Genomic DNA, 27,586 nt, shown 5'->3' on the forward strand with positions numbered 1-27,586 from the left:
GTACCCAAAATAGGTACAGGGATGCATGTTAAAATGTGGAGCCAAATGACAGTTTTGTATTTCAAGTAATTACGCATCATTTTCTTGAAATTTCATGGAATTATGCAAATGAAAAGGCTGCAGAGTTCAGCCACCTCTAATAGTGAGCAGTTACCACATTGAAAAAACACCGACGCTTGGGTACTTATCGATCATTAGCAACCAGAAAAAAAGTGAATGGAAGGCCATTTTATGGTTTTTAGTTTGTGTATGAACTAATATCATCCATATTCAGTGTCAACCATTGTTTTGCTAGTTTATCTCCACTAGTTTCTGTGGAAGTTTTCCTGGGTCGACTGTATTGCTGGCTTCAGATGGTTTTCTACCATTAACTGAAGTTTTACTATCCATCTGACTTGCTTTGCCACATGCCTTTGATCTTGTTTGCTTTTCACAACCCGACCTTTAAACTGTCAACCATAGTTTGAGCTTCTCTGGAATAAGCCCAGTCAGTCCAGTAGTTTCGTTTTAATTAAATACCCTGTGAATCAGCAATCTTTTGGTGCACCAGACAAATAACAGATATCAAAATGTGAAAAGATAAGTTGCACATTATTACAAACCAGGAAAATTATTCAGAATGGGTCATGGGGAAAAAAGTAAGAAGAAACGGTAAATGAACGAAAAAAGTAACTTGTTGATTGCAAAAAACAGACATTTATGTTGGTACTAATGGCCTCATTATGATGTCGGTTGGAAAGCAATCCGACTCCTTGTCGGTATCAGTTCCGACCGACCGATTACGAGGGTTCCTAAAACCGTTCGGCAAGTCTCCCATCAATGGGAACCTGTGTTCCGACTGTCAACACAGGCTCCCATTGACAAAAGAGGTGGTTGCAGAAAATCGTGCACCCTGTTGCAAGCACCTCATGGTGCCTGCCACAATGTGCATGGTTTTAAAGAGGGGACCCATGGTTATCCCTATGGGCCTCAACTGGAGGCCTCAGGGTAAGTGGACCTGCTATGGGCCCCCAAAGTCAGTTTCTCACAGCAGTTCCATGTCGGACTAACCGATTCGGAAAGGCTGACCAAATCCAACATTGTAATACATTGGTCGGAAACACGGTCGATAGAGATGTACGATTCGGCTCCGACCCACTAGGATTCTCCGAATGCCGGTTGGAACCAATTCGGAATGACCAAAAGGTTACCTTCCATCATAATTGGTCGTAAATGTTTCCGAGTCGATCGGAAATATGGGTTCTTACACGGGTTTGGAAAATCCGAATACCATTCTGAGCCTTTCTGACCGACAACGTGAGGAGGCCCTTAGTTCAAAAGAAACCAAGTGAGGGTTGTACAAAGCCATGCTTCGCGTTCATTTCAGGTGAATTACATCTCAAGAATTTGATTTAAGCCATGGTTGAACCAAAGACTTCCAAGATTAACTGAAGATTATGAGTTCTTACCTAAAGCTCTGGAGTGCAAGAGAAATTGGGGAAGGTTGTCACCTCCAGCACCAAGCAGGATAGCCTTTGCCTCTGCTCCCCAGTCGAGTATGTGCTGTCTGTTCAGTTTTCAGAAGACTGACCTCCAGGTTACGTTTGGACCTAGTTTGTCTCTTAATCAGCCTAGTGTTTTATTTTTCAGGATCTCCATTGGTTCACATCTTAAAGTGCTGGAAACATTTGCAATGATAGTGTTCCTCTTGTCCTGATCTAAGACCTCCACCCCCATGTATTTTGCCATTAAGCGTCTTGTTCACACAGCTACAGCCAAAATGTTTTACCTTTCCATTGCCTAAAGAGAAATGACAGTGCCAAGGCTGGTGACCAGTACCCTACAATGTCAATTATATTTACTGGTAATTCCTTATCCTTTAAAAAAAAAATATAGACATTTTTCTGAGTTTACATTATGTCTTTGGTTTACATAATTCAAAGTCAATCCTATTTTTCTATGATGTGCATACAAACTATATGGTAGTTGCATATTTTTTCCAAGTACTGCTTCTGCCTAAGAAGCACACCTTCAGTTCTATTAAAACTGCATGCCACCATTATTTCTTTTAATGTACTAAATTTATTGTGAGCATGTTATCGCCCTGTTCAAGCTGCAGCATGTTGTTTTCATTTCTACTACTTCTTCTTGCAATAAAAAACAATCACTACTGGCAAGGTAATACCAGTTGACTTTGCCAATGCTTGTTTGTCAACGCTGGAGTGCAAGAGTCAAACCTATGGTCAACGTTGGAGTGCGAGAGTCAAACCGACGGCCTTTGCCAATGCTTTTGTGTTAAGCTCTATTTTGGGACCTAGAAAACTACATCTGATAAGGTGTATGGTGCCTTTTCTAGTGATTATCCTGCAGAACCTTGAAAAACTACATCTTGTTAGGCACCGGTAGATTTGGGATTTGGGATTGCATTTTTTGACATGCCTCTTCAAAGAACATTTATATCAAAGACAGAACCAGCCCCAAGCTTTGCGGCTACATTTATACTGGACTAATACTAATTTCGCACCATAATTTTGTACATTTTTTTTTACATTGCGTGTAATAGGGTTCCCTAGTAGTGCGCGCAGTATAGTAGACCGTAATCGTATTGATTGTTTTCGTTGGTGCCAATCTGTGATAAGCCACGCAAAGTTTGTCTTTGGTTCGTTGTTTCCTGTGTGCGCCCGGAAGTGCTTACATTAATTCCTATCTGTACTATGTTAGCTGCAGATCTATTTAATTTACTAGTCAGAGCATGAAATACCCCACACATGATTTCTGAGGCCGGTGCACTGCGGAAACAGCATCGAGTGACCCTGCTGAACGCGGTCCTGTGTATGGCACGCATTCTGACGTACACTGTTTTATTTTGCAGGATAAAGATGGCTGGACTCTGACCTTTGCCCTCCTCCGATCTTGACGTTTGTGGAAATAACCAGGAAATATAGAGCGAGGGTCCCATGCATTTTGGAAGATGACGCAGCACTGTTTGTTGAAAAGCAGATCTTGATGCAATGCATCAGGTCATTAAAAGCAAAAGCAGGTAAGTTCGAAACCGCAAGACGTCAGGATTATAATGTCGTTGCATAATGAACCTGTCAGAAAATGCTCTTTAAAGCTACGTTGATTTATACCGCATATGTTTTGGCTAGCAATGCATCGTGCAGCCCTTCGAGGTACATATATATTAGTGATAACTGAACTGGGTCACTTGCAAAGTACAGGTTGACAGTGCTGAATCTGGACAAATAACTCTATTTTCTGCGAGCCAGTAATTGCCTTTTCCCTGGGTATGCTGTCCAGAAGGCTGGCGCTGCCGGAATGGATGAGCAGCGGTAATTTCTGACACGGAGCCTCAGTTTGTACGTTTGCAGCCCTTTGAGCAAATGGAATATGCTCAGAAAAATGAAACAAAACCTAAAAAAGGGCGCGAAAGCTTCCATTGAGCACCCAGAGTTGCAAAGCAGATTCAGGCGGTTGTCACGATTTTTTGTAAAGTAGATTTTGCTTGTTTATTGTGAGCTGAGGTACACCGTGTTCACTGAACTGACAATTATTAATGTAATGCTATGCTGCTTTTTACATTGCTTTTTTTTCTGTTGTGACTTACGTGTCAAGTTAAATTACATAAAATGATCATATTCTGTTTGCCACTGCAATATTCAAAATTGTAGAAAAAGGTGCTGGAACAAAATGCTGCTGTTAATTTCTCAAGTAGTGGAATAACGTTGTTGAAGCATGCAGCCCCCAAGATGTAAGCAAAATAAGTCTGTGCATCTGCTGCAGTTGTTCTCCAGAATCCGAAGTCATTTCACCAGCATTAGGAATATCGTGACCTCAGTCAGTTTTGCATTGTTTTACACAAGTAGAAAGTCAAGATGAGTGCCGGATGCACAGATGTTTCATCGAGTAGTAGTGACTTTCTATTGTATTTCTGCCTTACTCCTTGATTCCAGGAGTAGTCAGAAGTACTCAAAGAGCACGCCTGACTTAACTCCAGGTCTATGCTTAGAATACAAACAATTCCAAGCAGCCAGGCTTTGATCTGCCTTCTTCAGGGTGTAAAATGGATGCCCTCACCTACGGTGTGGTGAGTAGAGGCTGCTTGCTTTATCCAGATCCAGTCCAGAGTTGGAAGTGAATGTTGCCTTTTGTCCATTGGAACGGACTGCTGGAAGGACAGCGCTTGTAAGAAATTCAAGGGAATATACATCCAAACATTTGGAGTCAGTATTAATATTTTAAGACCCAAGTATGCTTGAAGTGGCAACCACTATATATATTATTTACATGAAGTTCATGAGCTTTTGTTGCCCTCACTCTCCACCAGTGACAACCTGATGTAATACGTAAGGCCCTTTGTAGTTTTTAGAGAACATTCTTTTTTAGAATATATTGTGATCATGTATCCGCTTAACAGCCACGAGTATGTGATCTGATCAAAATTATGAAGACTGCACAACTTAATCAAAATTTGTCCCAGTTCCCAAACTGCTTGTAGATCTCGAGATGTGTGGTGACAAGCATGTGCCTTGCGGAGGTTTAAAGTTATGCACTGCATTCACCACAGAAGTGGTAGGTGAACACCAGGGGGGTCACCATTGTATTATTTCTCCAGCAAATACCTATTGTCCCCTTGTGGTTACAGAGAGGTTAATCCAGTGCAAATACTAAACAACATGATTTGATTCTTCAACATGTAGGTAAATAGTACCAATAACTGCCTGAAAACTCTTTTTTCAGAAGTGAAGTCATTATCACTTAGTGATTTTTCCATTCTTTAGAAGCTAAATTGCAGTTTTAATCTCAGCTATGAACACAAACCTGTATAGATTACTTTTGAGAAATTGACAAACAGTAGTATTCATTTCCTCAAATTGAAGTCACCTTTTCATTATGATATGTCTTGCAAAATATATCCATAATTATTTATTTTATACTTGAATAGTAGTATCTCACCAGAATCCTCAACAGTAGAGGATACCCTCCTGGAACTTTCAGTCTTTTTAAACCTAGTTTCCCGTAATTTCTCATTCTTATTTAATGTTCTCAGAAAGCTTGTTGGGTAACAAAAATGTATTCTCGTCCACCTGTATGTCCAACAATTGATTCAGTTCTGTCCATTTGTAGGCTAAGTCTCCTAGAGAGCACATGCACTGTTCATTGCATGGTATAGTGTGGTTTACCAAGAACTTAACCCCTCCCATGCTTGTGACGGAACCTTTCCGTCACGTCCCTCGGGTGGGCTGTGCTGGTGACGGAACGGTTCCGTCATGGCCCGCTCGCCGCGCCTGCGCGGCGCGTTCTATTGAGCGGGTGGGGCCGTGACGGAACCGTTCCGTCACAAGCACAGCTCACTCGAGGGGCATGACAGAGCAGTTCTGTCACTAGCGCGGGAGCGCAGCGCGGCCCCCCCGCCCCTTAGCACTGCGGCGGAATAGCCACCGCAGTGAAAGGGTTAAAGGGGCTTGGAGTCTGCCCATTGGTTGGTATTTGCCGTCACTCTCATTTTGCCTACTTCTTATTCATGTCCCACCTTGTCAGTCTTTTGTTTGTCCCTCTCATGGAGAATTGCCTCTTATTGTCTCTTTGTTTGCCTTGCGTTATTGCTTCACTGCTTGCTTTTCAAGCACTACTTTTTTCTTTTGTGTTAACCACTCCATTGAAGTGTATGTGTTTTCGAGTCATCTCCTTCATGAACGTCTCTCCCTCTGCACTCTGTGCTGCTCTCTGTTGACCAACTGCTTCTCCCTGCACCCTTCCTCTTGAGCTCGCCTGTGTGCTTCTCCTCATTGCTTCCCCCCACTCGCACTCCGTGTTGCTTTCTCCCAACCTCCTAATTGCTTTTGTTCTGACCCTCACCCTGTCGCTTTTGCGTCACCCCCAAGCCCTGCCTCCATTGCTTTCGGTCTTTTCCTGTACTCCACCCACCCTCCTTAATGTTGTTTCGGTTCCTGTTGCCCTCTGATTAAAAGAATGCTTTTGTGCATTCTATTTTCTTTTTAGTTACAGATCCAACTCAGATTGGTAAGTAAAAAGAAAAAAAGTGGCTGTGCCATTTTGTAGGTGCGTTGGCAGCTTTCTCAAAGGCTTTTAAAACATTTGTATTTATTTTAGACATGCTGCATAGCATTGCAGTTGCTGTGCAGCATGGCTAAAAATCTGTGACAAAACCAAGTGGTCTTACCAGTGCTTGTTTAAAAGTTAGAGATGAGCTTCTGTTTGACAATACACTGAAGCCCAGAACTGTACAACGTTTCGGGTTCACCACCCTCATCTGGGCAACAGAAGTGCATACATATACCCTTCCACCAGCAATGAGATTATAGGAATTAATGTTGTGAGCTCTTTAACTGGTGACGGGGTAGCCAGTGATTTTTAAAAACACAATTTGTTAAAAACTCGTTATAGCAGCACGTTCTCGGATAAACACAGATCGGTAGGTAGCAGGTAGGCACAAAAAGTTAATGCTAACTAGCTTTAAAAATATCATTATTCTGATTGCTTTAAATCCAGGAGTCTAAAGTTTGCAAACTGCAGCACATGAATTATCAGCCCCAAATGATACCCCCCTTTCTCTGCTCGGGTACTACGTGATATTGCATTCGAAGAGTGTGTCTCTGTTGGGAGCATTTAATTGAAGAAAATAGTTTGAGTAGTTTCCATGAAGCCATACAAGCCGCCATTGTACGTGTGATCATGGTATGAGGCGGACTCTCATTGGAACGGAACAACCGGTAACTGATCTGTGGGGGTCTCTCGTGGCATGACTTGTGAGTGCCTGCACTTGAGAGATTCTGCTTTTCGGTCTGCTGTTGTTTCTGAACAGTTGTTTTCTACTAGTACTAGCGGTGCCGAAATGCATGCTTAGCCATTGTGTGAAGTTACAAGGTTGTGAAAATATGATTTTGTACAGAAACATCGTCTAAACAAGATTGTGTATGAACATTTTTCCACCTAAACTAGAGTTGTAGAATACACTGCAGAACTTTCGCTACTTTGAATAGTTCAATACATGTCTTGAATTGTTTGCTTTCTCCTACTTACCTAGCATTTTGGGACAGAAGCCCAAATTCAGTAGAGTGTAGTAGAGAGATTTAAAATGCGAAGACTAAAACGTTCTTTTCCAAACAAAAAAAAAAGGCGGTTTTATTTTAGGCACGTTCCATGAGGATATTGTGCACATTTGTCTTGCATATGGTGCAATTGATGCAAAAACTTTACGCCGTATTGATTGCATATTTTTATTGCTACAAGTGAATTGCCAAATTTAATCTATCACGAGAAAAAGGTCCCACAAACTGATCATAGAAACTTTATTTTATCTTATACTTCTTGGATCGCACTCGAGGCAAAGTATACAAGCAGCTTGATTGTATTGAATATAAGCCTGTGGCGAGCACTAATTGTAGGGGGATGGCATTGATCTCTAAGAACTGAACCCAACCTGGAGTATATTAACAAGGGCACTATGGCCGCTTAGCTGCACTTTTTTCAGCTAAAGCGGCAATATTATAATCGCCCTACTTACAAGGTGGTGCTAACATGCATTAGCGCATGTTAGCACCCGTTTTCCCGACACCTCACTTTGCATCTCTAATGAGATGCAAAATGGGCATCGCTGTGCGTACCCCTGACGGACTACCTTGTAAAATATCGCTTGATGTACTTTGCGATATTTACAAGGAGTCGCGTGCATTTTAGCAGACGTTAGTTTGTGGCGAAAACTGTGGTTTTGGCCCAAAACTAAAGTCTGCTAAAATCGTTATGCTGATACGACCACAGGGTCGTATCAGGAAGGTTATTGCCGTTTTCCATGCAACATCGCCATTGCCCTATGCGTTGTTGATACAGCGATAACATGGCGATAAATGAGTTCTCGCTAAGAGCGGCCACTGATCATTATCGCTGCTGCTTTATGATATGACCGTGTTCCTTTGATAATATTGGAGGTAAACTGTGCACGTTAGAGAGGGGTGCAATATTTATATTTTACAAGGCTATCATATTCCACGGTATAACTGTATCGTTTACTGTATTTTTGACCACAGAAAACGCGATTTTCAAAGCCACTGTAATAATAGTTATTTGTTGCAATTAACGACTGAACAGCCAGGAATCCCAGCGATTTAATCCGTTTTTTGCCACATTGTGACTGAGTGAAGCATTTCCAGCTCCCAGTGGACAGTTGATATTCCTCAAACCCATGAGAGCCTTCGATATGGGCTACACGTTGGTTTAAGTACTTTAAAACATATACACACATACTTTATTCAAGAGCAGAGTGGTATTTTTGATTATTTTCGTCATGGCCAGCGCTGTTTACCATTTTTGGGATTCTGTAAAGAAGGTGCGGTGCTTGCAAGCTTAATTTGCCACCCACTTTTTTGTAATTTAAGTAATTATGGAGTTGTGTTCTGTATAAACTGGAACCACTTTGGAAAGTAACACACCAGTGACTCATATCTGGTTGGGCGAGTTTTGGTGAAAGTAACCGAACCTGGCTGAATGCATACATCTTTATCCTGTTCAGGAGCAATGCATGTAAACTAGTGGGCCTAAACATAGCTCCTGTGCACTGCCTAACTGTGCCATCAGACCGAGTAGCACAAGAAAAGGAAGACACTACAAGGAATAACTGATTGAAGTTAGCAAAGGCATTTCTTTCAACTTCACATATGTATGCGGGGTAGTTAAGGGTGGTGCACTTGCTGCTTAGACCATGCCTCCCCATTCCCACCGGATACTTGCTAATGCATCACCGTGCTACAAACTACCTCCTATTCAGTTATTCATCTTCATGGAGACATAAACGTAGAAAATATACCTGCAATAAATGTAGGATATTAGTTTTCTCTTCATCTGCTTGGGGGTGTGTAAATTCTCTTTTTAAGTTTCCTGGTGAAAAACTGAGCCCAGTGTGTAGACAGGGCTCAGAACCCACTTCCTGTATCATAATAGTCCTTTCAGCACCTCCCGCCAGCGCTGACCCAGCACGCCCTCCAAACCCCAACGAACAAGCCTCACCCGCCGTCTGGAAAGAGATGACTCCTAGCTGAGTTTAACAATGCATGTCAGGAACCAGCCACAAGCACCTTACACTAATACTTCAAAGAAGACTTGGGCAATATCTTGTTATCCTGTGGAACAAATTCTTCTTTTAATAATAATGCACTGGCATTTTAAATCATACTGTAACTAGTGCTCTGGTAGAAAAAAACTTGTGGAAAGGCTGCTTAGCCTCCTAATATATATATATATATATATATATATATATATATATATATATATCTGCAATACCTCGCAGCAGCAGCACTCCACCCTTTAGGTGGAAATACGAGGCATGGACCGACTTGTTACAGCATTCATTCATTTACTCCCAAACAGCTTTGTCACGACGCGTTTCGGCCGTCCCTGCGGCCTTGATCACATGACAATGCACTGTGCTTAGCCCATTTTTAAAGTGCAAGTGCGTCACATGTTGTCATAGACATAGAAGTTATACTGTCAGCATAAATGCATTTACGGTGCTATAATTCTTAGAAAATACAATTTGTATAAATACAATAAATCATTTCATCAAATGACAGTTTCAATTATCAAAAGCATGTTTAGAAAATTAATATCATCAACATTGCTATATTTTCCTCTAACTGCTTGAATGCAAGTTTTTTAATTCCATATCATATTTAATCCAACCTATGCCTTCGCAACATGAAAAATTAAATCCAAATATTAATACGTGCCCACCCAAGCGTGAAAAAAAGTTTTTTTGAAAAAGAATTTCTGCTTTTTTTGTAAACAAAGAATCAAAAAATGTTCCGACATTTCATCTTGGCATAACGAAACAAAACATAATTATAAGGGAGATTATGTGTAGAATGTAATTGTAGATGATAGAGATTCACTTTGCAGTTTAACAATGCATGTCAGGAACCAGCCACAAGCACCTTACACTAATACTTCAAAGAAGACTTGGGCAATATCTTGTTATCCTGTGGAACAAATTCTTCTTTTAATAATAATGCACTGGCATTTTAAATCATACTGTAACTAGTGCTCTGGTAGCATTGGACATTTTATTCAGTTACGTTGTTTCACGTGTTCTTTGTTTGTGATGACAATTCAAAATCACACTGGAATGAGTGCTATCACAGCACCTGACACCACATCAATCTGTCTAAATTTGAAACTTGAAAAAAACATGTGGAAAGGCTGCTTAGCAAAAAAAGGGATTTATCCCAAAATAACTGAAAAGGAGATTTTATTTATTTAAATGTTCCTTTGAAATGAAAATAATTTGCTGCTAAATAGTTATTTTTATAAATGTAACTTATGTATTTACATGTTAATCAATTGATCATTTACAATGTAGAGTCTTTTGTCTACCTTTATGATCACGTGACCGGAGTGTAAAGTGGCGGGGAGGCGGGCTTGCACTGCATTATAAAATTGAAAAAAAGTCTTCGAATCGATGCATGTGAACAAGGGCTTTGGAAGCCCGAAACGCGTCTTGCCATCGCAGTTTTCAACCCTTGGAATAAACATCTGTGTATCCTGACTGTGGTCCGTCTCCTATTTGCCTGGTGGGTTCTGAGTGCCTAGAACCTGAAGTGGCTGTGTTGGGAGCTTGCGCAGATATATATATATATATATTCCAAGTTCCTAGAGCAGGTAGCGCAGCGCGTTCAGCCACACCGACAAACAGGAACCAGCGAGACCCAGGAAGGTGCAAAGTTTTTCTTTATTTAAATGTTAGCCCAGCACCAGTCCGCCATGACGCGTTTCGGCTAGGGATAGCCTTGATCACATGACAACGTCACGAGGGCTGACCACCCTTTTAAAGTGCAAAAGTGCCATCACATGGTATGGAAAGCAAGAAAATACTAAACTTTCCCAGAAACTACAGTTTATAGTATTGCAGCATAAATGCGATTATTGCACATATAAGATACAAGTAGTAAAAATAACTGTTGATAATTGCAGTAAAATACATTTTGACAGTAACAACTTGACAAACCTCAGTAATTAAGTTACGCTGTACAAATTCATGGCAACGGCTAAATGGACTTCTTAAAAAAGTACAAAAGTTAAAAGCCAATAAATATTTATAAATAATTATATTGCCATTAAAATTCATTCAGAGCCGTACTCATTGTGTAAGAATAATCAAGCCACTATCATGTTGAGAGTACAAATTAATATTATAAAATCCCTGTTGTCATGGATTCTAATATGATAAAAGAACATAATGCCCAAGTGGGCTGTACAGCATTACTGAGGTAAAGAAAAATTAATTTCTTTGTGCAAATACGCAATATTTAGTGCAAGACCATGTAAAATGGCTTTAAAGTGCAACCATGAAAAGTGAAATAGTGCAAAAGAAATGTTAAATCATTATTCTTTGAAGAATTATATACATAAAGGTCAAAAGGAGGGTCCAGGGTGCATATTATACTCTATATATATATATTGAGCAAGTTTGCATATTTCCGCTATTATATGTATATATTTATAGCATCAAAAGTATTACTTATATGTCTATTACTGAGGTTACATACGTGATGGATCACATTGAGCACTCGTCCCTTTACAAAATGAAAAGCTTACTCACTTCCGTGTCATGTGATCAAGGCTCTCCCCGAGCCGAACCGCGTCGGACCGAGTAAAGCAATAAAAATATCAAAGCTCAACATCATGGTCCAGCTCCATCCAGGGTATGCATGTGTAAACTCAGCAATAGACATAAAAGTAATACTTTCAATACTATAAATACATGTATATATATTTTATGTGAAATGCTCATCGGATCAGCGAGGAAGTGAAGTGGTTTTTCAGTCCACGCAATGGCTATATAGTCTGAAGACTCTGGCAAGGGGCCTATTTAAAACATAAATGTAATCTTTGTGGAATGCCACTGAGGGTCATGGTGTGCTCACCTTGCCCCTTAATGTGCCCTTATATATATGTTTTTAGGTCTCGGACTAGCGTTGCACTGCGCAGCAGTGCTCGCACAGCCGAGAATTAATGTCTCTTAGTAGGGGGCTTGAACCCACCCCTCTTCTCCATTGGCTGGCTTCCTAAACAGATGCCAGCCATTGGAGGAGATGGACGTCACTCGGTTCAAGCCCCGTCTTTTCCAGATTTGGGGGCGAGTTTTTTCTCTTCTTTCTTGTTTTCGTTCTCTCCTCTTCCCATTGGCTGGAATTTCACCTTCCAGCCAATGGGAAGAGGAGAAAACGAAAACCACGCCCCCGAATCCCAACATGATGGGGCGCTTCTCAGTGTCTTTTGTGCTTGACTTCGTACAAACACGGACACGGGCCCGGGTCAGGGATTACTAGAATCAGCAATAATCTCGCTGTCAAGTAAGTTGGGCACCACTTTCCTGTGGTATTTCCTGAGGGGTATGGGAGAATTAGTATTTTTTTCTAAACTACACTCTCTTCACTTCCGTCGGGACGCGTGTAACCCTTCTCCAGTATCGACGACTTTCATTTCGCCCCACAGTTTCCCTATTGTTCATTCCTTATGAGCACCCCCCCTCTCGCGGCATTTAGAAGGGGTAACTCGATTTGTTCCCGTGCACCATCGAGTGTCACCCTTGCCCATCCTAAAGGTGTGCAAGTGGGGAAGGGCAGTGCGAGACAAAGAGGGTCGTAATCAGTAACCAATGTCGCCAAATTCATCACGCTGTGCCGTCCGCCCCCGCCCTGCGTGGGGTGACAGAAAAGAGACAATCAACAAGAGGCAAGTCGGGGCACAGCATTGCGTTACCCGGGAAGGCCACGCTGTCCTCTGCTCGCATTTCAGTTGTACAGGAAGCTTTAAAAGGCAGAAGGACGGAACATGCCCCCGTCCGAGCCGTGATTCGCTGAACCCACCGTCCAACCTGTGCGAGGACCCCTGTGTGAACCTTTTGAGCTCCCGCCGAACCCTCTCCTGTAAACTTATCCTGCACCGACCCCGTTTGAATCCCATTCCAGTGTCTCCCTGTGGGCCACCTTCCTCGTCTAGTGTGAACCACCCTGCACTGGCCTCGTTTGAGCTCCCCCCATCTCGTGCGAACCTGCCTGCTCTATTTCCGTGTGGACTTACTTCCCTGCACCGTCTCGCAGGTACCCATCTGCACTGACCCCCCCACACTACACTGCCCATGTGAAGCGTCCTGCTTTGCCCGCCTTTGAGCCCCCACAATGCCATCAATTGTGATCTCCCCTTCACTGACCCCCAATTATATTGACCTACACAAATCCCACTGCGCCGTCTCCTTGTGACCCTCCTGCACTGACCGTCGTCTGAACCTCACTGCACTGACCCTGTTTGACTCCCACTATGGTGGACTCCCACTACACTTCCCCCACGTGAGCCCCTGCCATTGTTTCCGTCCCTGTGCCACCCTCGACCGAGAACCATCGTCTCATCTTAGTGCCAAGCTGCTGTCAATGTCTCAATGCAGTCACTACAAAAGAACCTCACCCCACATGGTGTCCTTCGGGCCTGGCCCGAGTTACTCACCGTGGCATGTAGGAAACATATTGCTTGGGGCTCACACTGGGAGCCTGACACCTCAGTTCAGTCCGCCAACGGGCACATCACCCTGCTTCATCCGACCCCCATGGCTGGTCCTAATACTGAACAAAGCAGAAACCGGCAGCGGCTGCACGAGTTTGTCTGCAAATTGCCATTTCTTGTCCCATCACGACTACTTCGTCTACTGACCTTTCTTCCCATGTCGACGGAGAAAACACCGTGCCATTGCACCACAGCACACATCCTGCCTTTGCTCCCAGCACCTACCGTGCTAGTCACCTAGTTCAGTCAGCCACACGACCCCCTCACCCCTTCCCCCTCGGAACATTACACTTTTCATATCTCCCTCAGAACCCTCCCACCCATTCCAATCGCGCCATGGCACTTGTCATATATTTATTATAGCACTCATCCTACCTACATTGTAACATAGTATTTTGTTCACTATTATGTGTCGCCCTCTGGCCCTAGGACAAAAACCTTAGTATGTTTTACATGTTTTTTCTAGAGCATTTCCCCTGAAGAAGAGCCATTGGCTCGAAATGCATTGGGGACAGATGTCTCAGTGTACTGCTACATAGTCAAATAATTGAATAATTTGGATCTCTGACATTGTACCTACCATTGGATATGCTATCATATGATGAAATATGATTTGACTAATAAATAAAAGATGACATCGACCCAAACTACTTTGATTGGATTCTAAACATCTAGCTACTTATTGGCGTGCCATCGCCTCCCAGGTGTGCTGTCTAATTTATCCTTACTCGGAGTAAGGTTTCTCAGACATTCTTTACGGATTGGTGTCACTACAACGCATGCTTTTACATCGCATGCCTTTACAACGCGGTTTTTACCACGCAGTCCATTACAAAGCATAATGCTTTTAGGCGCTGGATAGTGAATTATTTAATTTACTATTCCAACTCCAGTCCCCGTGGATAGCAGGGAAGGTGTTGGATAGCAAATTAAATATATTCCCTATCCTAGAGCGCATCACAATCTTTGGATACATGGTATCAGTTCTGAGACAGTGGACCCAAAATCGACAATGGGGGCAAAAAGCCCCCTTATCCAAATGGAGGCTTTTATTTTTTGAATTTTAGTCCACAGTCTGCAAACTGGAATGATCAATATATAAACAAGTATTAACCCTTTAAAGCCCACCCAGCACAATTTTGAAATGATAACATCTCAAAACCCAGTGGAAGGATTTATATCAAAGTTCAGTACATACGAGCCAATTTTCCTAAGGGAGCTAAATTGGGAAAGAACATCTTTGTTGGACTTCTCCCTTAACTCTTGTCTGAGGCAATGTTCAGTGCAACTCATATTATTGAGGATATATGGACCCAGGAACAGACTTTGTTTTCCATGGGGTGGTTTGGAATGGCTGTGAACCAATCTAATAATAACAATCAGAGAGACAGACAGTTGTATTTCTTGAGCTTGATTCACAAATGAAGGTATAATTAGTTACTCGTATTAGTACTCTTTCGAACCTTTATGGATTTACTACTTTTTGCAGTTCACTTCCATTCCCAGGATTTTATCTGGTGCAGCCTTTCCAGTGTACAATTATACATGTCATATGTCATATGCCATCATTGTGCATGCCCACAATGTAGAATTGTATATACAGTGCAAGCCCCGGAAAGCCAGCACTTATAGGGAGTTCCACTTTTTACCACTCCACATGATAGACATTTTTTCCTATGGAAAATCACCTTTCCCTGTGCCCCAAAGAGGTTGGGGGTGTTACATTCCCCTTCCTATCTTGGAACTTGATTTAATCCAGTTGTTTACTTGGGCAATTTCTTTCCTTTTTTTAGGATGGGAAAGGGTCTGAGAGTAGTATATGAAAAGTCACAAATTCACACGTTTGTGTGCATATTAAAAATACCAGGGCAAGCCACTTATTGATTCTTCCACTTCCCACCACTTGCATGGGTTTACATCTACATTGCATTCATAGTGATGACAGTTTCTCTGCGGATCCTTCTTCGAAAGACCAGTTTTGCTAACTACTCGTCGGCAAACATAAATTCCTCCCTTGCACGTGGATTGTTAGAAGCCTGTCCAGTTTGGAAATTAAGAACTGGATGGCCTATCTCTTAACCCTATAGCTATAAGATACCTGTAAATTGTGATCGGCCTGATGAGAGTTACTGGACCCATCAGCAGTGGCGTAGTAGCAAGGGGGGGCTCCGCCCTAGACAACATGGATTTTGGGGGTAGCTACCCCCCCGCTTTTAGCTGCGGTTGCCACTGGGCAGCCCCTGCGCGAATCGCCATACTCCCTGCTCTTACATACGGCTGCAGTCGCCACGGGCGGCTGCCACAGGGACCGCCATGGGGGGCTCACTGTCTAGCTACGCCACTGCCCATCAGGATTGAACGTTTTTGTTTTTCACGTGATTTCAGCTTCTGGAAGAAACAAAAATTGCTGTGTGAAAAAAGATGCAGGCATCAACCCTGAAATACAGTTTTCCTCACTGTATTCCTAATATGCTTGTAATGCCTGTTACATTTTTAGAGCTCGCCTGGCGACCGCAGTGTGAAAGCGCTGTTGCCAGCGAGATCTATTGCTACTGACTTGCCTCCGAAGGGAGCAAGAGATGGGCACGCGCAGGACCGACTGAAAATGTGGACACGCACGTGAACACGCGCTAGCATCCACTGCGAGCCGTTGCCGTTAGTTAACTTTCATTGTCGAAGATGTACAGCTGGCGCGTTAATGGCCGCCTTTCTTTGTTGTGCAAGATTTAAGGCCTGTACTTGCAACAAGTTTCAGGAGAGAAATAGGTGGCTTCTCACTGGTGCCATGTGGATGTGCACGTGTATAGCTGACGCAGCGCGTTTACGTGCCTCCTGCTTGCTTTACAACACCTCCCAAAGAGTACCAAGCTGCAATCATCGTGGCCTTATATTTATTTGCTACAATACCCATAATGCTTGTTACAGAATGCTGCCAGGCCCCGGGGGCTCCGGAAAAGCCCACTTTCACATACAAGTTGCGGGCCCCCTTGTGCAAGAAAACCGGGGAGAGAGCATGGAGGTGGACACTCACATCAGCGGATCCAGCGTGAAGGTAAACGCTCACAGCGCCGTGTTGCACACCCCATCTTGCCCGCATTTCACACCACACCCTGCTGCAGTTTCACCCACAGCTGCGCCATCTTACTGGTAGACAACGTGTATTTTTACCGGCATGGCTACAGGACAGTTTTACCGACTTGAGATCGGACGGACAAAGCTCTATTTCCAGCACCAACTATACAATTGGTTACGTTAACAACTTCGCGCATGCTCCGTCCAGAAATGTAAAAAAACAGAGTCATGCCTGTCCGCCCATAGAAGTGCATACAAATCCATTTACAATAAGCAGAGGGTTACGGAGGGATACCCTACCCCTCGGCTTGTGTATCTGCACGGTGCCCGCGCTTGCATTTTCCAACCAGTGTGTAAATAAACTTTATTTTGTTTAATCAGCACAGCTTCATTAACAGGCACCGTTTATTTATTACTTCCAAGGAGGTAGCGTGTGTGCTTTTAGAATGGGCACGCCCGCTTTCATGTTTCACCATGGGAGAGCCAACGCTGAGACTTTTATTTTTTTATTTATTTTATTTGCAAAGTTTTATAGAGCTCTGGCTTGACCCGGAGGTATCAGAGCGCTTTACATGAGGATCAGCAAGTTACAGGATACATAGTTATATCAGTTGAATCAACGAGTTACAGGTTACATAGTTACAACTGTTTGAATCAAAGAATCACAGAGGGAGGGGGAGTGAAGGAGACAAGAACGGGGAGAAGAGGAAAACAATGTCAGATAACCGGCTGGATAGGTGACGGCCAAGGGGCCAGACTCCTCTATAGCTGCATAGGACCGGGCATCGGCCAAGGTTGCTCGAACTCAGTTCCAAAGTTGGCAGCTCAGGATGTTACTCCACACTCCCTGCCGAGTCAATTGGCATTTTTAAATAGTTGTTTTTAGTATTAAATCTGTTTTATTAGTATTGTAGAAGCAAACATACATGACAATAAATAGTTGTTTTTAATGTCAATGAGCGATTCCCTGGCTCAGAACCTATAACTTTCACAGACGCTCTCCTTTACTCTCTCGGGCTCACCTGGTACTGCCGCTGGCTCCCTCTCTTTGGGCTGCGGCTGCCTCCTCCTCCCCCCTGCTTATGCTTATTTAACATTGCAGCCAATTTCAAATAGAAGATTGTGAACTCAGCCCTTTCATTCTAAGTCATATAATGCCTGTAATTTAGAGTTTGGGGTGTGTAGAATGTCACGCAGTGCGTGAGTACTGGTTTACTGACTGATGTGGACTCAAACTTGCCGTCTTTGTCATCTGACTATTTCTTTCACATTGTGCGGGTGCAAAGTGTGCAAACCTTTAGGTTTAATTTTACATGTTATGATTTATTAACCCCTTCCATGCTGATGACAGAACGGTTCCGTCATCAGCTACGGGTGAGCTGTGCTGATGACGGAACCGTTCCGTCATGAGCCCGTTAGAACCTTAGAACCCTCAGCACAGCGCGAAAATTCGCGCCGCGCTGAAGGGGTTAAGTCCAGGGATAACATTATTTTCAAAAAATTCAGAGTTTCTCAATTTCAAACTGGCCCCCAGTGCATCTGGCACTTAGAAATCTTATTGTTGTAATAATAATAATAATAATAATCCACATTTGTAAAGCACAAACCATCACCCGGGTCTCTAGGCGCTGGGGGCCGTCAGGAAGATTAAGCAAGCTAGTGCCCAGAGTCACATGGTGCTGGGCTAATCTGCCGCCGGCCCCGGGGATCGAACCGTGATCCCCAGATTCCGGAGTCAGTCACCCTGGCCGCGGCGCCACACCCTCTCCCCGCAACATATATTTCCAAATAAGTGGTGTGAAAGGCGACATGACTCCTCATCATGAACGGTCTAGAAGCTAGTCTGTGAACCGCCAATGTGCGTCAGAACTGAGGCTGTGCAAAGCAAGCTTACTTAGCTTTGCCCTCAGAGTCTTGCTTTCATTAGGTCGCTGTCTCTGGAAACGGTCACTTTCACCGCAGTCTGTCGACCACACTCTCTGCGATGCATTTCTATATCCCAGGTCTATGCCTTCCATTGATAAATCTTACAAAATTTTGCACGGATATCCTTGTCAACCATGTGATCTCCCCCACAATATCTCCAATCCCAGAGACATTCTGTAAGGAACCGCGCAGGTCAAAGCTGGAATACAAAAATATTTAATAATGGGAAACGTTCCTGGATGCTAAAATGGAAAACGAGAATTATCTCTTTTAGCTAACAACTCAGCTCCCATTAAGATTTTCACGGTATCACTTAATTGTCTTAAACAATGCAAGTAGAATAACACTAGTGCATGAAGCTAGTGATCAGGAATAACAGACAAAGTATCCTGGTGTGAGATCTACTTTAGTGTTGTGAAAGACCAGGTGAATTGAAGGTGTCAACAGTGTGAGGGGTTGTATAAAGTAACTGTCTTAGTATTGTAAGCAGTGCCCTCTTAACAAATGGGCACGCTGGACAGTTGCCTGAGGACCCCACGAGCATGGGGCCCCATGAAGAAGAATTTAATCCAAATTTTCTGTTAAACATTTTTATTCCTGTGAGTGGTTGTTAGGCAGGGCCCAGTGCACTGCTTTGCCCGGGGACCTGTTATGCTTTTAAGACGGCCCTGAATATAAAGATCACACGTACCACTTAGATCACTTAGATGTTCCAGGATATTTATTTACTCGGAGATGAGAAACATCTAACTGCGTTTCAGCCACGCACAGCTTTACCCAACAGTCGCCTTATTCAAATCTGGGCATTATAATGTGTCATCTATAGAATGCTCATGTGACACTTTAGTCTCAGGCTAACTGAGACTATCTAAGTACGGGGTCCCTTTGCCGAAATGGGTTGATAATGGTAGCTGCATGAAATATTGAGGCAAGATGGCGGCCGGTCACTCGGTCGTGTGAGCTGGGTCGACGCTCTCTCCTGGTTTACTCGCCCGACTATCAAATATAAAAGCTCCTAAGGTCGAAAACCATGGATGATTTCTAACCGGACTTACTCAAAATCGGACTTTCTGATGGTTATGCTTATGCTGATGCTGCGGGGGTTATCGTTATCCTGGAGTCAACTCACCAGCAGGATCCTTCCCTTTTGGAAGGCCTATTCTGTCTGCTACTCCGGCCACCACTCCTTGTTTCGCCCGTCTGGGTTCTCATGCAGTGCCATACCTCCCAAGGCGCAGGGAAGGAACCCAGCGGCGGCGGTGAGCCGCGTCTCTTTTGCCCGTGGAGCTGGCTCAGCAAAGTCGATCGGTGAAGATGGGGAGTCACCAGTGGCGCTGGGGCATACATCGGTCGCTGCCAGGGAGGCGGCTCACAGCCAGTCAACGTCCGTGGGACCAGCGGTACCCGCCTTAGTGAAAACCAGGCAGACCCTCCCCGCAATGTTTAAACCTCAGGCTGGCAGGGTTAAGACTCCGCAGCAAGGGATTAAAAATAAACGTGGCCAGCCGGTATATGCACCTTTGAAATCGGTGAGTGCTCTGACAGCAGGAAAGGCTGTTTCTGTTGCTGCCCCACCTGGTGTCAATGGGGGCTTCATGGAAGGGTTGGCCTTCTTGCCCGAGTCTACAGTAGTGTCTGAAAATGGGGGGGGGGACCTGAGCAATGAGAACAATATCAATTCTGCTCACCCTGTTCCCAATACGATAGCACAGCCAATGGCACCCAATGGAACTCTGGGAGTTGTAGTCCCGAATGCTTCCAATACTGAGTCTGGAGTTTCTCTTGATCAAAGACCCAACGGGTTGCCCCCGCAAAGCAGTTTCACCTCAGGTGCAGTGGGCCAAGAGTCTTGTCACAGTACTGTGGTAAATCTAAATGGGAATACAAGGGAAGCTGAAGTCGGTGACAAATTCTACTCCCTGTCTGAGCATTCGGGCACATCTGAGGAGGAAGATGCAGGCCTAGATAAGGATTGGACTGATGATGACAGTGAATTGGGTGGCTGGCGCACCAATGAAGTATTAATGTCAGAAGCTTCACCTCATGGTCCCCTTACAGTTCGGAAGGTTGTCAGAGAACAGGGGGCCTCATCGTCAAGCCTAAATATGGGCTCATTAGCCTGGGATTACTCCTTTTCCGAGCAATCTGGTTTGGTAAGCAACCCATAGATACAGGGGGCAGCAATGGGGCCAATCCCTCTCAGTTACCTCCTGGAGAGGTGACACTTTCGGTTATCTACCAGACTATTATAGCTCATCGTGAATAGACCAGGCAAGAAAGTGTGTGAACCCAGGGCGCATGTCGGAGGATGCAAAATTCCATTCGTAGAGTGGCAAAAACATGTTCTGACATTGCATCCAGAATTGTGGAGGCTGAAGAGAGGATGTCTACTCTGGAAGACGACCTGGCCATTCAGAAGGGTATTACAGATCTTATCAAAATGCAAAGGGAGGACATGCTCTGGAAACTTACAGACCTTGAAAAAAGGGCCAGGAGGAACAATCCCAGGGTTCTGGGAGTTCCAGAAGGGATTGAAGGCTCAGATGTTAGGCAATTCGTCGTGGAACTTTTCACCGAGGCGTTCTCAGAGGTTAAGCAGTGGGACTAGCGGCTCGAGGTCCAGCGCGCACATCACTTTCCTTTGAAGCAGAGGCAGAGATCTGCCCAGTCTGATGACAAGCCTCGCGCAATACTAATCTTTCTGAAAAACTATCTAGCAAGGGAAAAGATCTATGACTTAGCCAGACAAGAAGAGGGCTGGGAAGGGGTGCAAGTTTTTTTGTTAGACCCGATTTTTGTCCAGCGACTGTTGAGCAGAGATGACAGCTCCGCCAGCTAATAGCACCTTTCCAGTCTAAGGGAACTCAAGTTTTCCTACTCTTTCCCTCCAAATTGAAAATCATCCATCACGGTCAGACTAGATTTTTTGTTTATGAAATCCAGGCCAAGGAGTTCCTGAATTCAATTTAGGGTTTAATGTCTCTGTTCCAATGTTTTCCTCTCTGGGGGACGTTAGGGTCCTAAAGGGGGGGTGTGGGCCAATTGTATGGGAATACTTTGGATTTTCACTATTTTTCATTCTGCTCTTCCTGCTTTTTGGCTCTCTAAGGCCTCATCCCCATGTCGTTGTTAGTTATTGGGGGAGGACACCAGGGGGGAGACTATAGAACCAGCTCTGCCATCACAAAGGACCTTGGTCCTTTTGCCTCACAAGGGGGGTGTGGGGGTAGGGGGTTTTGGGGTGGGGGGGTTGTGTTGAAGGGTGGGGACGGTGGTGTAGGGGGGAGGAAGTGGGAGGGTGGTAGGGGTAAAAACTAAAAAATGCTTGTTTCTGAGGTACAGTTGTGGCACCTATCGTTTTATCTGCATGACTAGGCTCTGTACATTTTCAGAAGGCTGGATTAAAATGGTTATGGTTACATTGGTGGGACTAGGTTTCTTGTTGAAAGCAAATGGGGCAGGGTAAACTGTGCTTATGTTCTTGGAACATATGCGGTCTTAATGATGGCAAAAAAGGGCCTTGTTTTCTTGACCTGATCAGACTATGCAAATAGAAATACTTCGCATTCAAGAGACGCACGTGCCCTTGGACAAACGCAATTATTTGAGAATCCCAGGTTTTGATTTAATTGAATGCTCCCGTCAGACTTCTATGATCAGAGGGGTGGCTATTTTGCTAAAACGGGGGGTTGGATCTTGTAATAAAACTAGTCAGAATAGTGCAGGTAGATGGGCAATAGCTGAATTAGTAGTTAATGACAGACCCTTAACTACTTGTACAATATACGATTCAAATTTAGATGATTCACAATTTTTTTAATTGTCTGAATTTAGAGTTAGCATTATGGCCACATCCCATTTTCTTCTGTGGAGGTATGAATATTAATTTGTCGGGGACTTCAAAAATATTCTGGTAAGAAACCCAGGGTCTTTAGGGCTCTCCAAGCATTGATCAAAGAACATTGTTTGACCGATCTCTGGCATCGGCATAATAAAGATCAAGATGGCTTTACATATTACTCTGCCCCCCATAATAAAATGGTCCGTTTGGATTATTTCTTTATGTAGGATCAGATCGCACAGGAGGCTTTTATCTCAGTCCCTCCAAGAATTCGGTCTGATCACAACCCTCTGATCATAGAATGTCCCTTTACTTGTAGGCCTAGTGTCCCTAGAGTTTGGACATTCAAAAGAAAATTATTATTGGAGCAGGCCTACCAGGGACATATGAGGAACTGGTTAACTGCGTTTTTATACATTAGTAGAGGCACTGCCTCTAGTGGTATAGTGTGGGACACACTTAAGGCTGCAGTATGGGGGGAGACCAAGAGCTTTTCAGCCTTTCGGCGGAAAACTATGCAAGAGGAAATTAGGCGGCGTATTGATGAACTTAGGGTCACAGAGGTCCAACTAGCACGCACAATTAAGGAAGGTCTGGATATAGGTCAAAGTCAACAATCGGTTGCTATGATCAAGTCTACTCTTCAAAATTTTTGGGCAGGACTGGGCGGCTAAGTTTTTGCTGTATCGGACAATAGTTTATGAATTTGGAGAAAAATCTGGCAAACGACTCCAGCAGAAGACCTTGGCCTGTCGTATCAACAAGATTCAAGATCACCAGGGTCATGTCCATGATACACAGGAGGGGTTCATGGGTGTCTTTCTGGAGTTCTACAATACACGTTATACTGAGGAGAATTTAGGTCCTGGCATTGAGCTTGAGCTTGAGGCCCGGGACTTATTTCAGGACATTTATACACTCCAAGTCACAACCCAGCAGAAGGAAGATCTGTCTGCTCCTATGGAGTGGGAGGAGGTTGAGCTAGCAATTAAATCGCTGGCTAATGGCAAGGCCGCAGGCCCTGAAGCCATCCATCTGGAATTTTATAGGGAATTCTGTTCGGAGATTCGCCAGGATCTCCTATTAGTCTTCAGGGCGGCACAGGGGCGTAAGATACCGTACTTGTGGTGTCAAACCACAATTGTTCTCTTTAGAAAGAAAGATAAGCCAGAGCTGGACCCTTCCTCTTTTCGACTCATTTCCCTCATAAACACAGACAGTAAAATCTACTCCAAAATGGTATCTACTAGATTGGCTAAGGTAATCACTCCATTGGTTTCATTATGCCAGCATGGCTTTATTCCGGGCAGGGACACGGCCGATCATGTCCGCCGGGTCATCGCGCTTTTGGACTGGGCCCAAGTGACTGATTCTCCCCTCGGTGCGATCCTGTTGGACGCCAAGAAGGCGTTCGACAGGGTTGCCTGGGGGGTTTTATGGGCAGTTCTTCGAGGGAAAGGCTTTAGCTCTAAGTTTATCCAGGCCGTTCAATCACTTTATATTTCCCCAGCGTCAACCTTGCGTGTTTCTGGTCTTGTGTCAACGTCATTTAATCTCAGCAGGGGTACCAGACAGGGATGTCCTTGCTCGCCTCTTCTTTTTGCTCTCTACATTGATCCCTTTCTTAGCAAGATCAAATGTATTCAGGATATTCTGCCGTAAGGGTCAATGTTATAGAGTACAAGGCGTTTGCCTATGCGGATGACATTTTAGTCTTAACCAGGAATGTTGCCTCTGCCGCCTTAAAGATCTTAGCTGTTTGGTCGGTTGTCTGGCTATAAGCTCAATGTCACTAAAACTCAGGTTATCCAAAATTCCGCTATGGCCCCTCTCAAGCTCCAGTGGTCCAAGTTGCCACATACTTAGGGGTTAAAATCACCCCCCAAGTTGTTAATATACCAGACTCGAATATCATCCCGGTTATTGAATCTGTTAACTTGGGAAGGCTGGAGAATTTACACTTTTCTTTATATGGCCGTTGTAATATCCTCCGTTGTAATGGTCCTCCCAAAGTTTTTGTACTTATTCAGGTATACCATTGGAATTTTCACAACAAAGCCTTACCAGAGTCGATAGGGCTTGCTACAGATTTATTTGGGGTTACCGCCGTCCGCGTAGGGCTGCGAAATGGATGTGCCTTTCTAGAGATCGTGGTGGTTGGTCAGTTCCAAACCCATTATTTTATTATTGGTCTGCAATGCTTCAACATATGGGTGTGCCATTGCTTGGTGATAGGGCGGAGGCCCCGATCTCCAGTAGACCCACTATCTATGAGCTGGTCCTGGGAGAGACGGCCAGTGGGGTTTTCATCCGGATCATGGAGCTGAGTTAGTATTAAAAAAACTAAGTTCAAGGTTATTAGGGCTATGTTCTCAGTCTAGCGCAAGGTTTGTTGTAAGTGGTCAATTCCCAATATCAATTTTCATACCCCCTTTACTGCAGCTCGACTTCTACCGGCTGTTTTTCAAGACCAGATAATTTTTAGGTGGTTGTCTTTGGGGCTGGGAGTTATCGGTGACTTAGGCTCTGGGGTACAAATGTCCTTCTTTTCCTTTTTTAAAGGAAAAGTTTCATCTTCGTATTCACGATCTTTTCAAATACTTGCAGATCAGAAGTTTTATAGACAAAATGCAACCTCAAGTTCCTACTCTGCTTGATAAGATTATGTTATTTGAATTAATTCAAAGAAGGTCTAGAATTGGAACAGTCTACCAGCATCTGTTATCCGATCTTCCGGACGATCTGGCATTACAGAATGCCAAATGGGAGGCCAAGCTGGGTAAGACTGGGGTGGACATAAGTTTGGCATTGGAGCTGGCAAGCTATGCTTTAGTGTCCCGAAGTCTACGCACCCAAAGGTATATGGCACTGTTAGATCTTTATTATACGTCTACGAAAATCTCAAAATGGGGGGTTGTAAAGGTCACTGCTGTGCCAGATGTGGGCTTCTAGCCGCTAATGACATTCATATGTTCTTTTCGTGTCCAAAGCTGCGGGGTTTTCTATCTGATGTAGAGGGCTTTATAAATTCTACGCTCAATATTCCTGTGAGCCTTTCTTCAGAAATGGTGATAATGGGGTGTGAAAGCACTGCTCCGTTGGAAAGGCTTTCACACCCCATGTATGTCTCTGCTTTTCTGTATATAACTATGTCTTTAATCCGCTTATGTATTACGTCAGAATGGCTTAGCCCTGAAGCCCCCACGTTTTTTTAATAGGAGATCCCGGATTCTCGCTCTTTATAATTTAGAGTCTTCAGTCTATTTGAGGCGGGGGAGAAGGAGGTGTGAGTGGGGCCATAAGATCTGGGCCCCAGTGGAGGGTTGGTTTAGGCAATGAAACGTATAATTGTATCTTTGAGTTTTGCAATTAATTGATTGATTTCCCTGCCCTGTATTCTCTTGTTTTTCTGCTTTTGTCCTTGACCTATTTTTTTTTTGATTTAGTCATTGTATATGCTTGGGAATCCATCAATTCTCTACGTTTGTATATGATATGCCACGACTTATCATTTCTCTGTTCTATCTGTTTATTTGGTCAAGCTCAATACATTTTTTTTTAAAAAGACCGATGTGAACGTAACTTATTATTGCAATAAATGAAATGTAAATCTAAAACAAGAATTATACTTGACCAACCCACCAAAACACAAAAACGTTTATGTGACAAAGTAGATCATAAAAAGCGACAATATTACATAAAAATCCAACAACATAAAACAAGGGAAGACCAAGAAAACCTTAACATATAGAAACATGCAACTAACAACACAAAGATGAGACTGAGAAGTATACCACAATTACATGAGCATAAAAGTATGCAAAGAAAAATGCCACAATTAAAACAAGCATTTGCAATGCAATAGGTCTCGCATTTGCGAGAGTTTGAGCTATTGGCATTGAAAATGACAATGCTTTTTATTTATGTGCTTTTCATAAGCAGAGACTCTAAGTACAAAGTGGCTGTTTACGCATCGCTTGCTGGTTTTCAAAAGACATAAATAAAAAACATTGTCATTTACAATGCCTATAGCTCAAACTCTTGCAAATGCGAGACCTCTTGCATTGTAAATGCTTGTTAAAGTTGTTTTCAACATGACCCCTTTAAATTGTGATGTAAAGGTGGGGAAATTATGGTTATTTTAACAGGCAATTTGTAATTGAGGTCTTTAACATGCATTACAAATTACTAGAATATCATGACATATCTTCCAATATAGGCCAGGTGCGTCATTTACCCAACACAAATGCTGTTACGCTGTGGAATAAAATGGCTTTTAAGTAAGTTAGTTGGTAACAAGTTCGAATTTAAGACCTTGGAGCATGGATGCCATTTGGTTTCCCATGCAATCTCTGGCATCCTGAAATTCTCAGATTTCAAAGAACCCCTCAACTGAATACCTTCCTAAATATCTTGTTGTCTGTTGCAAGGCATATTGTGGCTTACCAAGATCATAAAAGAGCTTGGAGCTCGCTCCTTGCTTACCATTGTTTGGTTTTTCTAGTCACTCTGATTGGCATTCTTCTTATTCATAATCCAGCTTGTCAGTCTGGTGTGAGTCCCTCCCATGGAACCATGCCTCTTAACAATCTCTTTGATTGGCTGGCATTGCTGCTTCCACTGCTTGCTTTTCAAGCACTGCTTTTCAAGCACTGCTTTTTTTTTTTTTTATCTGAATCACCCCGTCAGACTGCATTTTTTTTCTCCAGCTGCCTCCCTTGTGTATGTCTCTCCCCCTGTACTTCATTTTGCTCTCGGTTGCCTGACTAATTAGCTGTGCTCCTCCCTTTTGTGCTTCTCCCCACTGCTTTCCCCACCACACCCGCTGTGTTGCTTTCCCCCAACCCTTATGTAGCTTTTGCTCCCGCTGCTTTTGCGACTTGCTTCGCTGTTCTTCACACCCTTTCCCTTATTGCCTCCGCCAACCTGCTAAACAAAAAATCCTACTTTTGTTAATTTTCTTTTCTTTGTATTTACAGACTGTACTCAGATTTTGAATATGGTGCATGGTGCGTGGGTCTACAAAATGATGCATGTGCCGTGTCAAAGCATTTTTGTTTTACTATTTTTTTTTTAAACTTTAGCCATACTGCACAGCATCGCAGACGCTGTGCAGCATACCCAAAAACTATTGGAAAAGCCAATAGGTCACAAAAGCGACACCTATTGGCTTTGCCTGCGCTTGGATTACATGAA

General features: G+C 43.5%; 1 protein-coding gene across 5 annotated transcripts in view; it reads left to right on the forward strand.

Annotated features, from left to right (window-relative positions):
- Window positions 1-27,586, forward strand: part of ZNF516 (zinc finger protein 516) — a 324,879-nt gene that overhangs the window by 120,299 nt on the left and 176,994 nt on the right. For all 5 annotated transcript variants that reach the window (XM_086965230.1, XM_086965231.1, XM_086965229.1 and 2 more), the window contains exon 2: window positions 2,852-3,019. The gene's annotated coding sequence lies outside the window, so the exon portion shown is untranslated. The remainder of the gene's footprint in view (window positions 1-2,851; window positions 3,020-27,586) is intronic.

The sequence above is a fragment of the Lissotriton vulgaris genome, chromosome 4_1 (assembly GCF_964263255.1).
Source record: "Lissotriton vulgaris chromosome 4_1, aLisVul1.2, whole genome shotgun sequence".
NCBI classification, from domain to species: Eukaryota; Metazoa; Chordata; class Amphibia; order Caudata; family Salamandridae; genus Lissotriton; species Lissotriton vulgaris.